This window comes from Opisthocomus hoazin, chromosome 6 (genome assembly GCF_030867145.1).
Source record: "Opisthocomus hoazin isolate bOpiHoa1 chromosome 6, bOpiHoa1.hap1, whole genome shotgun sequence".
Lineage (NCBI taxonomy): Eukaryota > Metazoa > Chordata > Aves > Opisthocomiformes > Opisthocomidae > Opisthocomus > Opisthocomus hoazin.
Window position 1 is genome coordinate 28,093,977 of NC_134419.1, and position 12,075 is coordinate 28,106,051.

Below are 12,075 nucleotides of genomic sequence, written 5' to 3' on the forward strand. Positions count from 1 at the left end.
AAAATCTGGAGAAAAGTTACCGCCTTTGTCAATTCTTCTGAAGATTGCTGGCCAGGGCAGTGAAACCCTCAAGTTGCTGCTCCCACAGAGGGAAAGGCAGGCAGTGCTGCTTCTCCGTCTCCTCAGAACGGCAGCACCAAGCCACCCGCAAGCAAACACCTCTAACTGCGCTTCCTTCCAGGCCAAGGGAGCACACCCATCTTACTTCGGTGGAAGAGAGAAGCAGGTGATTATAGAGAAAAAAATAAATTACTTCTCTTCCCTACAAAGAAACCGAGAATTTAAAAAAAAAAAATCTAAATTAAAAGTACTATGAATTTACAACAACTAGACTGACATTTAGTTATAAGCAATCTTATCACATCACTACATCACTTTGCTTAGTCACACAAAATTTTGCTTCACACTTTAACTGAATTTTTAAAGTGGATCTGTTGCTTATGCACAAAACCCACTCCAATACCTTTACGGAGGGAAAGCATCGTCTGCTTTTAACCTCAAGGAGCCAAAAATGTGATATATTTTATTTCCAATAATACATCTTAAGTCTCCTAAAGCAGCAAACCAACTTCACAGCTCATCTTCCAAAAATTTAGTCTGCCAAATGAAATGGTAATGTAAGGTGAAATAAAAATATGCTGTATCAATATCCAAGTTGTATGAAGTCTAACCACAAGTTTTATACCCTAGCTAATCAAAGAGTTTATTTGTAAAAAAAAAGTTGTGCTCAGACTTATTTACCAATTTCTTTCCATTAACCGACTGCAACTAACCGAGTAGCAAACAAAAATCTGAGAATCACTTTTACACTTTAAAAAAGTATCAGAGTATTGCAAAGAAATTCACATTCATGCTATGCATTTATCAACTCACAAAGATTAGAAACTAGATGGGTTTTTTGCCCCGGTCAGTGTCTTCAGTGTGAAGTCTCGAGTCTTATACACATGAGGTTCCTGTGAGGCACCTGAGGTATCAGGTGCCAACAAGAAAATACCCATGAAACACCTCAAGGGAAAAAAGGGGTGCTCTTCTATGAAGGTAACAAGGCCGACAGCTCAGATGAAATGCCTCTATACAAACGCACGCAGCATGGGAAACAAACAGTAGGAGTTGGGAGCAGTCGTGCTGCTGGAAAGCTACAACCTGACTGCCATCACGGAAACTTGGTGGGATGAATCCCACGACTGGAATGTGGCTCTTGATGGCTACAGGCTGTTCAGAAGGGAAAGGCGAGGAAGGAGGGGCAGGGGCGTTGCCCTTTACATCAAGAAAACACTACAGAGTGAAGAGCTGTCCCTGAAGAATAACCACGAGCAGGTCGAAAGCTTATGGGTAAGAATCGGAGAGGCAACAAAGGGAACCTAGTGGTTGGTGTCTACTACAGGCCGCCAGATCAAGAGGAGCTGATAGACGAAGCTCCTCTTCCTACAACTCCAGGAGGCTTCGCGCTCACAGGCTCTCGTCCTACTGGAGGACTTCAACCACCCCGACATCTGCTGGAAAAGCAACAGGGCAAGCTGTAGGCAATCCAGCAGGTTCCTAGAATGCATTGAGGACAACTTCTTAAGCCAGGTAATAAGCACCCCTACCCGAGGGGATGCGATACTAGACCTGGTGGTCACCAATGCGAGTGAGCTCATTGGGGATGTCAAGATCGGAGGTAGCCTGGGCTGCAGTGACCACGCGCTGGTGGAACTAATGCTACTGAGGGAAATGGGAATAACGAAGAGCATAGTCAGGACCCTAAATTTTAGGAGGGCAAATTTCCAGCTCTTCAAGGAGATAGTCAGAAGGACTCCCTGGGAAACAGTCCTCAGGGACAGGGGAACAGAACACAGCTGGCAGGTCTTTAAGGATGTATTCCAGAGAGTGCAAGAGCTCTCGATCTCCAAGTGTAAGAAGTCGGGCAGAGAAGGGAAGAGACCGGCATGGCTGAGACAGGAGATGCTGGTCAAACTAAGGAAGAAGAGGGAATGGCACAGGCAGTGGAAGCAGGGACTGGCTTCCTGGGAAGAGTATAGGGAAGCTGCCCGGTTGTGTAGGGATGGGGTCAGGAAGGCCAAGGCACAGCTGGAGCTGAACTTGGCAAGGGATGCAAAAAATAACAAGAAGGTCTTCTACAGGTATGTCAGCTGGAAAAAGATGGTCAAAGAAAGCATACCCCCGCTCATGAGCGAGACCGGCAAACTGGCAACAGCAGATGAGGAGAAAGCTGAGGTACTCAACAACTTTTTTGCCTCAGTCTTCACTGGCAACCTCTCTCCTCACCCCTCCCAAGTCGATGAATGGCATGAAGGAGACCAGGAGGGTAAGATCCCTCCAGCTGTAAGTGAAGACCAGGTTCGGGACCTCCTGAAGAACCTAAACGTACAGAAGTCCATGGGACCTGATGAGATGCATCCCAGAGTCCTGAGGGAACTGGCTGATGTAGTTGCCAAGCCACTCTCCATGATATTTGAAAAGTCATGGCAGTCAGGGGAAGTCCCCAGTGACTGGAAAAAGGGAAACATTGTGCCCCTTTTCAAAAAGGGTAGAAAGGAAGACCCTGGGAACTACCGACCTGTCAGCCTCACCTTTGTGCCTGGGAAGATCATGGAACAGATCCTCCTAGAAGATATGCTAAGGCACATGGAGGCCAGGGAGGTGATTCGAGACAGCCAGCATGGCTTCACCAAGGGCAAGTCCTGCCTCACCAACCTAGTGGCTTTCTATGATGGTGTAACAACAAGGGTGGACAAGGGAAAACCAATGGACGTCATCTACCTGGATTTTTGTAAAGCCTTTGACACGGTCTCCCACAACATCCTTCTCTCTGAATTGGAGAGCCATGGATTTGATGGGTGGACCGTTCGGTGGATAAGGAATTGGTTGGATGGTCGCAGCCAAAGGGTAGTCGTCAACGGCTCAATGTCCGGATGGAGACCAGTGACGAGTGGAGTCCCTCAGGGGTCCGTACTGGGACCAGTGCTGTTCAATATATTTATCAATGACATGGACAGCGACATCGAGTGTACCCTCAGCAAGTTTGCAGATGACACCAAGCTGAGTGGTACGGTTGAGACACCAGAAGGAAGGGATGCCATCCAGAGGGACCTGGACAAGCTGGAGAGGTGGGCCTATGTGAACCTCATGAGGTTCAACAAGGCCAAGTGCAAGGTCCTAGACCTGGGTTGGGGTAATCCCTGGTATCAATACAGGCTGGAGGATGAAAGGATCGAGAGCAGCTCTGCTGAGAGGGACTTGGGGGTACTGATAGGCGAAAGACTGGACATGAGCCGGCAATGTGCGCTGGCAGCCCAGAGGGCCAACTGTGTCCTGGGCTGCATCAAGAGAAGCATGGCCAGCAGGTCGAGAGAGTTGATTCTGCCCCTCTACTCTGCTCTGGTGAGACCTCACCTGGAGTACTGTGTTCAGCTCTGGAGCCCTCAGCACAAGAAGGACATGGAACTGTTGGAGCGGGTCCAAAGGAGGGCTACAAAAACGATCCAAGTGCTGGAGCACCTCTCCTACGAGGACAGGCTGAGAGAGTTGGGCTTGTTCAGCCTGGAGAAGAGAAGACTGTGGGGAGACCTGATTGCAGCCTTTCAGTACTTAAAGGGAGCCTATAGGAAAGATGGGGACAATCTTTTTAGTAGAGACAGCAGTGACAGGACAAGGGGTAATGGTTTTAAACTAAAACAGGATAGGTTTAGGCTGGATATAAGGAAGAAATTCTTTAGAATGAGGGTGGTGAAACACTGGAACCGGTTGCCCTGAGAGGTAGTGAAGGCCCCATCCCTGGAAACATTCAAGACCAGGTTGGACAGGGCTCTGAGCAACCTGATCTAGTTAGTGGTGTCCCTGCTTGCTGCGGGGGGTTAGACTAGATGACCTCTAGGGGTCCCTTCCCACCCAAAACTTTCTATGATTCTATGACTTAGAAAACCCCTAAGCCAAAAACCTCCAGAAGATCCCACAGTTCCCTGTTTGGGAATCAAGAGGGGCGAAATAGAAACTGCTGAATAGAAATTAAACCAGACAATACATCTTTCAATGCTCACCTACACGTGCTTTCATACATATGCAGGTCTCCCCTTAACTCCCTTAGCTCAGCTAAGCAGGGTCTCCCAGTGAGTTTTAGATGAACAAAGACTAAAGAACCCCGCTTCCAGCAGCAGTGATGCAAGTAGATTCTGCAATAGCATACTGCTCAGTGAAAACATAAATATAGCTCCAGAAGGCAGCTCTGCGGATCACAGTCACAGGTATATTCCAGAAGGTATGATCAGTATTGCCTAAATGCTAGTGAGCGAGTCGTAACTAATGCAGATTTCATTATATACTCTTTACAGTCATGTACCTAATGAGAAAGCCTATGCTGAAACAAGACTGTATCCAGGACCACCAGTAGCAAATCTGAGTAAACCAGCATTTTGCCTATAGATTCTTGTCCTAGCAAAAACAAATAAAACACATTTAAACATCCTGAAAGCGAGGATGCAGACTGCACAGCAAAAGCACGTGGCTGCCTAAGACACAGGCAGATTAACACCTGGATTTAGATGGAACAATCAAATCACATAAAGTTACGAGACCAAAATAGAGTCAGCCTTAATCAACTACCTTCTTACATGGTGCAAGAAGGAATTGCCTTAAAGACTTAAAAACATCACCTATTTTGCTATTCTAACCAGACCTTCTCATTAGTGATGTTGCACTATGCGCTGAATGACATCACTCATAATCCGTCCCCCAAGACTGAGAACCAGGGTTCTTACCTTAGCATTTCACTAACCTGTGCCTCAAAGACCTGCCTCAGTCCTGAGCTCTGCAGGTTTGATGTGCTTAGAAAATACTATCTTTGCCTTACATATTCTGATGCAAGAACTAAAACCACCTGCCTATAAGACATTTCTGTAGTAACTCTACACCTATGAAGAAATTCTGCCACACTGAGATAGCATTTAATCCAGCCAGAAGGTAACAGCCACCTTCTGAAAAAAAGAGTTTGATATAAGAAAAAAAAAAAAGCCCGAAACAAATCCGTAACTGCAACAAGGAGGGAAGGAGGTGAACCTTCAAGTCTGGCTTAACCTAGTAGTAAGTAGCATAAGCGAAATGTATGTGAGACCAGGCTCTGAGGCACGTTCCCATGGATGTTGCTAGGGTAACAATCAAGCTATCATACTTTCCAAGCTCATAAAAACTTTTTTAAAACTCTTATTCAAAGACAATGGGATAGCTACCCATGTGATTATATTGCAGGGAGAAGAAGGGATGTTAAAGTGAAGTACCTTGTGGTCTCCCATCTGTCACACGTTCATTTCTACGGCGTTTGTAAGACCTTTACACCGCTTTCAACAGTTCTGAATAAATTACAACACCACATAACAGCTAAGTTGTTCTTTCTCCATTAGAAGAAATGTGACTACAAACTGTCCGTTGAAGTTGCAGCTATTACATATTCAGCAGATGTTTGGAGATAATCTGTAGAAGGAAGTATGTTGACAACATTGTTTAATGTATAAGCTGTGTGAAGTACATGATGCTGGATTGTTCAGAACAATTAGGACGAAGTATAAAAATCTGTAGCTCGAGTCCAGCTAGTATCATTGAGCAACACCCTATAAAAGTTTCATTAACAGATATTACACATAAATCTTAAGACCTGAGAAACACAAACTAATCTAAGCACCTATATAGGATTTGAGTAGAAAGTGGCCATCCAATTCAAAGAATGTAAATGAAATTTCCTAGACATTTTTATTTGGGGTCATGTTGCCAAATGAGAGTGACTCTTGAACCGTTCCGAGTCCTATCGCACAGTGTATGTGGCAGAGGAGTTTCTCAAGGGACACCATAGGGCTAGCAAATAAACTCATTATCATTCAGCGTTACGTGAAGACAGGTCTAGCAAATCATCTTAATATCCATACCAAGATTTTCTAAGGCTCTCAAGCTTTTGTAAGTAAAGCTCCCTGGATGTCTAAAGTTCCACTTCAATGTATACTCAGAAATACTCTGGATTCTCATATTTGGCACTCCTCTATATAAATCACCCCAGGACCTGACAGGCACACCTCATGCACACTCAGCACACCGACGCAGCCGTGTTTTACACAGAGCAGTGACTTCAGACATGTTCACTCAGTAACAAAGCTAGATGGCTCCAGGTCTCGCTCCCGCTTTTGTTCCGTAGCATACTGGGCAACACAGCAATGCCTAACTTCCACATGTGACTGATGATACAACATCCACTTCTTTCTTGAATTTGCAGTTCGTAGTCTCAAAATAAAATAAAACCTATTATGAGGAACAAAACAGGCCGTTTCATTGTATAATGCAGTATAACGGCAAGATATCTTGGCACTGATGTAGATGATTTGCAATTGCTGAGAAAACGAGTGCAGCATTGTTCAACACAACACATTTTCTTGAAAGCAGCATTTGTACGTGATTTTCCCTGGTCTCTATCAGCTTGACTAGTTACACTAAAACTCTTTAAGGGAGGGTAATTTATTGAATGTTTGAAACATGACTGAGGCAATGAAATGCCAGCCACTGAAGTTGCTGTGTGGACCTTTAAAATATAAAATACAGCAATAGTTCCTAGAAAACTTGGTTGTATTTCATTGACTCTCATTAAAGCAATATAGATAGACAAGGCCTGTTACCCCAGCGCAGCGTAACGTTGCTGGCAAACTGGTCTGAGGAAACACTCTTTTCTCCAGCTGAAGGATTTTTTTTGTGTTAGTGGTCATGTTCTAACCCTTAACCCTCGTGGACCAACAACCTCATGGTTGTGTCTGAATTACAGTTACAGATAAATATACTTAATGTGGAAAAATATTAATGAATGCAATGAAAACAAAAGTCTCTACCTCTAGCATCATCTATGGAACACTCTTCTAATAGGCAATTATTACAAAGTTTTCCTCACCTCCTCTTGATGGTTAAAAACTGGACAGTAGATACACAGAAAGTTCACTGAACGCTGCTCGGCCCGCGGAGGGGAGCGGGGGCGCGGGCAGGCTGGTCGTTCACCCGCGTTGAGAATAATGACCAGCTTATGCATAGACTGCATAAAAATTACGCTCCGCTTCAGAGCCCTTTTCAAATGCTTTCAAAGAGTCTGTTGTTTTGTCGACTCCTTCCTCAATACCACTGCTCTCAAATATTTTAATGAGATTAGGACATGACACAGAAAACTGGTGACATGTGGGTAAGTAGTTATATCTCCCCTATCTAATATTTAAGATCATTTAATTTTTATTTATTTTTTAAAGGCAAGTGCCATTTATCTGTATATTGAGAAACACATCCAATTCCACCACACGCTTCTGAAAAGTCCTTTCAAGTTTTGGCATTCAATCACAACCTTAATTTCTCATGAGAAATTAAAAAAAGATCTTGTGGATTTACCTACTTACGCAGAAGCACATCAATTATCCATAGTCTTTTACATAAAATATGTGCATACACCATGTCGATTGCTTATGCTCCATCTTGCTTCCTCTCCAACAGCCTAGTCTTTAATGTGCCAGAAACTTCGCATTCCCCTTGATTCTACTACACAATAATCCTTTGACAAATACACCAGAGGTTAAACAACCTCTCAGTCGAAATAATAAAATCACTGAGACTATACCATACTCCATAGATTTTGGGAGCAATAACAGCAACGTCCTTTGATGAGGTAATGCTCAAAATCTGAGACTGACAATAAACTGGTGAAAAATGCTGCTGACCTTAGGGGTGCTGAACCAGTCCTCCAGCTCTTCTGAAACTAAGGCTTACACAGGGACCCTCCTTTTTATTAGTTGCTTTCTGTGGGGACTATGCAATGTTTTTGTTTTGACTGGAATGTAATAACGTATGGTCTTTAATTACCAACAGTTTCATATGTTTACTTGGGGTAATTTTACAAGCAAGAAATTGTTGTAAAGCCGGGCAGTTTACACTGGAAACATGGATGTTACTTTTGTCAATTTGTAGGAAAAACATTATCACTGAAGTCAGAAGCACTGAAAACTTGCAGAGAATTTCTTACTAGCGATAAAACTTACACGTTTGAATACACTGCAGCAATTTGCACTGGACTTTGCCACAAGCAAAGCCCCTCAGCTGAAACCCTCACTAACTCTTCACTGATTCTTCAAGCACAGCCCCAAACTATCCGACATGTAGACCACCTTAATACCAAAAAGAGCTGTTGTATCCGCTTGTTTACCCAACAGTATGGGAAAGAAACGCCATCAGTACTTCTGGCTGCTTATGAGTGCGGACAACCGACAGATTCCATTACTAGCAGCAAAACAAAAAAACAAAGGAAACTCCTGAGCTTCAGCAGTTACGATTACTAGAAGAAACCAGAAGTTAAAAACAGGTGAGTTTGACAGCAATTAGGGAAGGCAACAAAGTAATTTCTACTAGGGCCTACTGCAGTACTATGCAGATCTTATTTGCTTGCACTCAAGCTTATGATCACACTGCATTACAGCTCACGACAAGCCAGGACTCTAGGAACTCCGAGAAAGTCATTCTGCAGAAGTCCACAGGCTATCACTCCATTCCTTTCTTACATATTGAAGTCATGAAAAAAGAGAAAAAACACAAAGAAAAAAAAGAAAAAAACAGCATCACCATGACTATTATTATCATTGAGAACAAATACTATTTGCAAGTGCACACAGTCAATATAAAGCATGCCCTCAGCTTGGAGGAGGATACACTAAACCAATCTAAAATGCCAGCTTTATCAGACACTCACGAAGCGCAGCTTCTCCCATATCCTGACATAGGTGCAGATGGTGCAGATGGCTAGTTTGTGCTGACTTGACATCTCCAGCTATAGTAACAGTTAAATAATTCACTTATTCTAGTTACAGAAACCATTAGTTCGAAAGTCAAATTCAATTATATATAAAAGAAAGATCAGACCCACTTTCTAGGCTTCCACTAGACATCACTGGCTTAGTCTCCCAAGTTAACATTTCTCTTTAGCAAAGCAGAAGGCTAATGCCCTGAACATGTCAAATTACAGAAGTAAGAAAGAACATGTTGAGAAGATCAGCTTAAAATTCTCTCTCTGCATTCCCTCACACCCCGCGTGGTACAAAAATACCAACACATTTCTCTTCCGTAGCTCTTATTTGATACATCTCAAACAGTAAACTTTCCTACTTAAAAAACCAGAGGTTGCCCTGCTGTACAGGGGATTATGCTTTGAAGTGAAGCCTGCAGATAGACCCGTAGGTTTCTAAAAGTCATGCTGTGCAATTTGCAGCATGAACTGCGGGGTAACTACATAGCAAGAGCTACCTCCACTAGCTTACTTGTTTCCAAAATATCATCAATCCAGGCAAACTGAAGGTGCCACAGGTATTAAAAAAAGGCTTTCTGAGGAAGATCTCCTGTGATAAACAATTCCAGGTTCAGAATAATGAAATCACGCCTTCACAATAAAAATCCATTAAATAAGTCAGCTCTTTCTAGGAGAAAGTAAGCGTGCCAATTAAGCAAAAACCCTGCTACAGGGAAGAACTGCCAGCAGCACAAGTTATTTTAGCTGACATTACTTCAGAAAAAGCCCACCATTCACCATCTGTTCTGGCACAAATTTTGAATGCTAAGAAAGTTTCCTACATCACTGATGAAAAGAAAGCAGTCAAGACGCAGAAGTTTTTGTTTTGCTGTTAAAAAGAACAAGCATCTAGGACAACTCACATTTCAGCAAGGACATACACAAATCACAAGTTTTGCACATTTCCTAAAAATCACTACAGAGAATTACAATAAGGCAGAGTGCAAGTGGAAGACACGTGGGGAATATAACAGGACACAAACAATGGCTTCTTGCAAATTCGACATGGGAAGTGGGTGGGCAACTCCAGACAGCGGGTCACAGTTTACACTCCAGGTAATAAATGTACATCTACAAAGTTTTTTCCCATCATTAACAATATCAAAACTTTTGGAAGCTAATGGCTCCGTCAACCTTTTAAAAAGAAGACGCACCATCAAAACCAACTGTTTCGTTCAGACAAAGAAAATGAAGACCAACGCGTGACAAGGAAGCCACAGGAATCAATGGAAACAGAGAGAACAACAGTCGGGGTAGATGGTATTACCAAGAACGTTAAACACCCAAATGAACCACCACACTACGATAAACAATCTCTTCCAACATGGAACTCATAACCAAAGTGGAAACTAGAGCAAAAATAAGAAGCCATGAAACACTGATAAAGAACTAAGATAAAGTAAAATACACAATTCATCCATCTCAAGGCAATATTTATAACTTCAGAAGCAGTAAGAAATTCTTAATGCCTTTCTACAAACCATTGGTGAGATCTCACTTAGAAGACTACATAAAATTTTACTTCTCCCTGCTCAAAAAAAAAAAAAAAAGATCAATTCTAACTGGAATAGCTAGATAAAGAAAACTCACATGTGAATTGAAAGCTTATTTCAGAAGAAGACTTGTATAGCAAAACCAGAAGTTTTAAAAGAATATGACTGCTCTCTATAAATACATTAATGGAAACAAACACCACAGAAGAAACAGAGGAGCTACCTAAGCCAAGGTGAAAAATGGCATAGAAATGAACCTCTCCAATTTCACCATTCATCTTGAAATCAGAGGGCTGAAGTTTGATGACAGCCTCTAACAAAGAGCGACCTAACACTTCGATTCCTTGAAATGTTCGATGAGTTCACAAAAGAGATTATACCAATACTACGAGGACAGCAGATGACCCCACGTAGGCAGAATCGAATTCCAATGCTATCCTCTGCATTCCTATGATTTAGCCATTGAATGTCACATACTTTTCCATTAAAACTCTACGGGAAGAAATTACTTTCCCATTTCCTCCCTAGTTTTGTCTAGCATAAAAAATAGGAACAAATCACGAAAAAGCTGAGTAAAAGCATAATATGAAGTTTGCTAGCTAGCAGGAAATTAAGCATTCTACACAAAACGACACTCTGAAGATTATGGGTTAGAACTATGTGGTCCATCACTGTGACAAAGTTTAGACAAAAACAGATGAACATTTCTGCGCCACATAATTAACGGATTTACTTCTCCCGCATCTGAAACACAAAGTCAGTATGTCACCATAATTTATGAATGAGATAAACATTTAGGGCACCTTTTTAATAGTCTAGCAAATCAGGCTCCAAAAATCCTTTACAAGTTCTTCCTTACAAAAACATTAAATGACAGATGGAGTTTTAATATTTCTCATGACACCAGATGATGCTTTATGTGCAGTCATGCAATACCTCTTAAATAGTTATTTTAAAAAAAAATCTAGTTTATGTTGCAGAAAGATTTAATAGTAATTTAGTATCAGTTATATTTTCTTTCTTAATGGAAGAAACCAGAAAGGACAGTTTAATAACTCTACCTCAAAACTCTAGGTAGTATGCTAAATATGTGAGCTATGATTCCTAGAATAAAAAACTTTAATTATCTTTTAATGAACTTCAAAAATATAATTTTTAGAGTTATTATGCATCCCCTCACTTCTACAGTTTTTATGCTGACAAGCTTAAAACATTTCAACATTTCTGCCTTACTGTATGTAACCTTGCCTTTTTTCCCCCCACCCTCTTTCTTTCTTTTTTCTCCCCACAGGGCAATTTAAACAGAACCTATTTACTAAGTCATTTCAAGTCACTACCACTTGAAACAGATACATTATACCATAGAAACCTGAGTTTGGTATAACTGCTTGATCCCTCATGAAGCGTCCCTAAATTCGTGCAAAGCTGAAGAATAAATCTTCGGACATAATGGGTTATTTTCTTCCTTCACCCAATCAATTTCTGAATTCATCTGGAAACAACACTGCTTAGAACTAAGTAGATTCCTTCCTTAAAATATTCCCTTCCAATTTTTTAAAATATTTTAAGTCCAGAAGAGGTTGGGAACAAAAGACTTGGGCAAGAACTTTTATCAAACAAGAAAAAGCTCTAAATGTTTTTTAAAAATTTACATTCAAGATACTGTTTTATGTTCAAATTAGGAGCGCAAACTAGAAGTAGAGCATGGATTTAGGATAGTGTTTAGTGCTGCCTATTCAT

At 41.7% G+C, this 12,075-nt stretch overlaps 1 protein-coding gene across 1 annotated transcript in view; it reads right to left on the reverse strand.

Moving 5' to 3' along the window:
* The window catches only part of CDC73 (cell division cycle 73), a 119,704-nt gene that overhangs the window by 67,149 nt on the left and 40,480 nt on the right, over window positions 1–12,075 (reverse strand). The window lies entirely within an intron of this gene.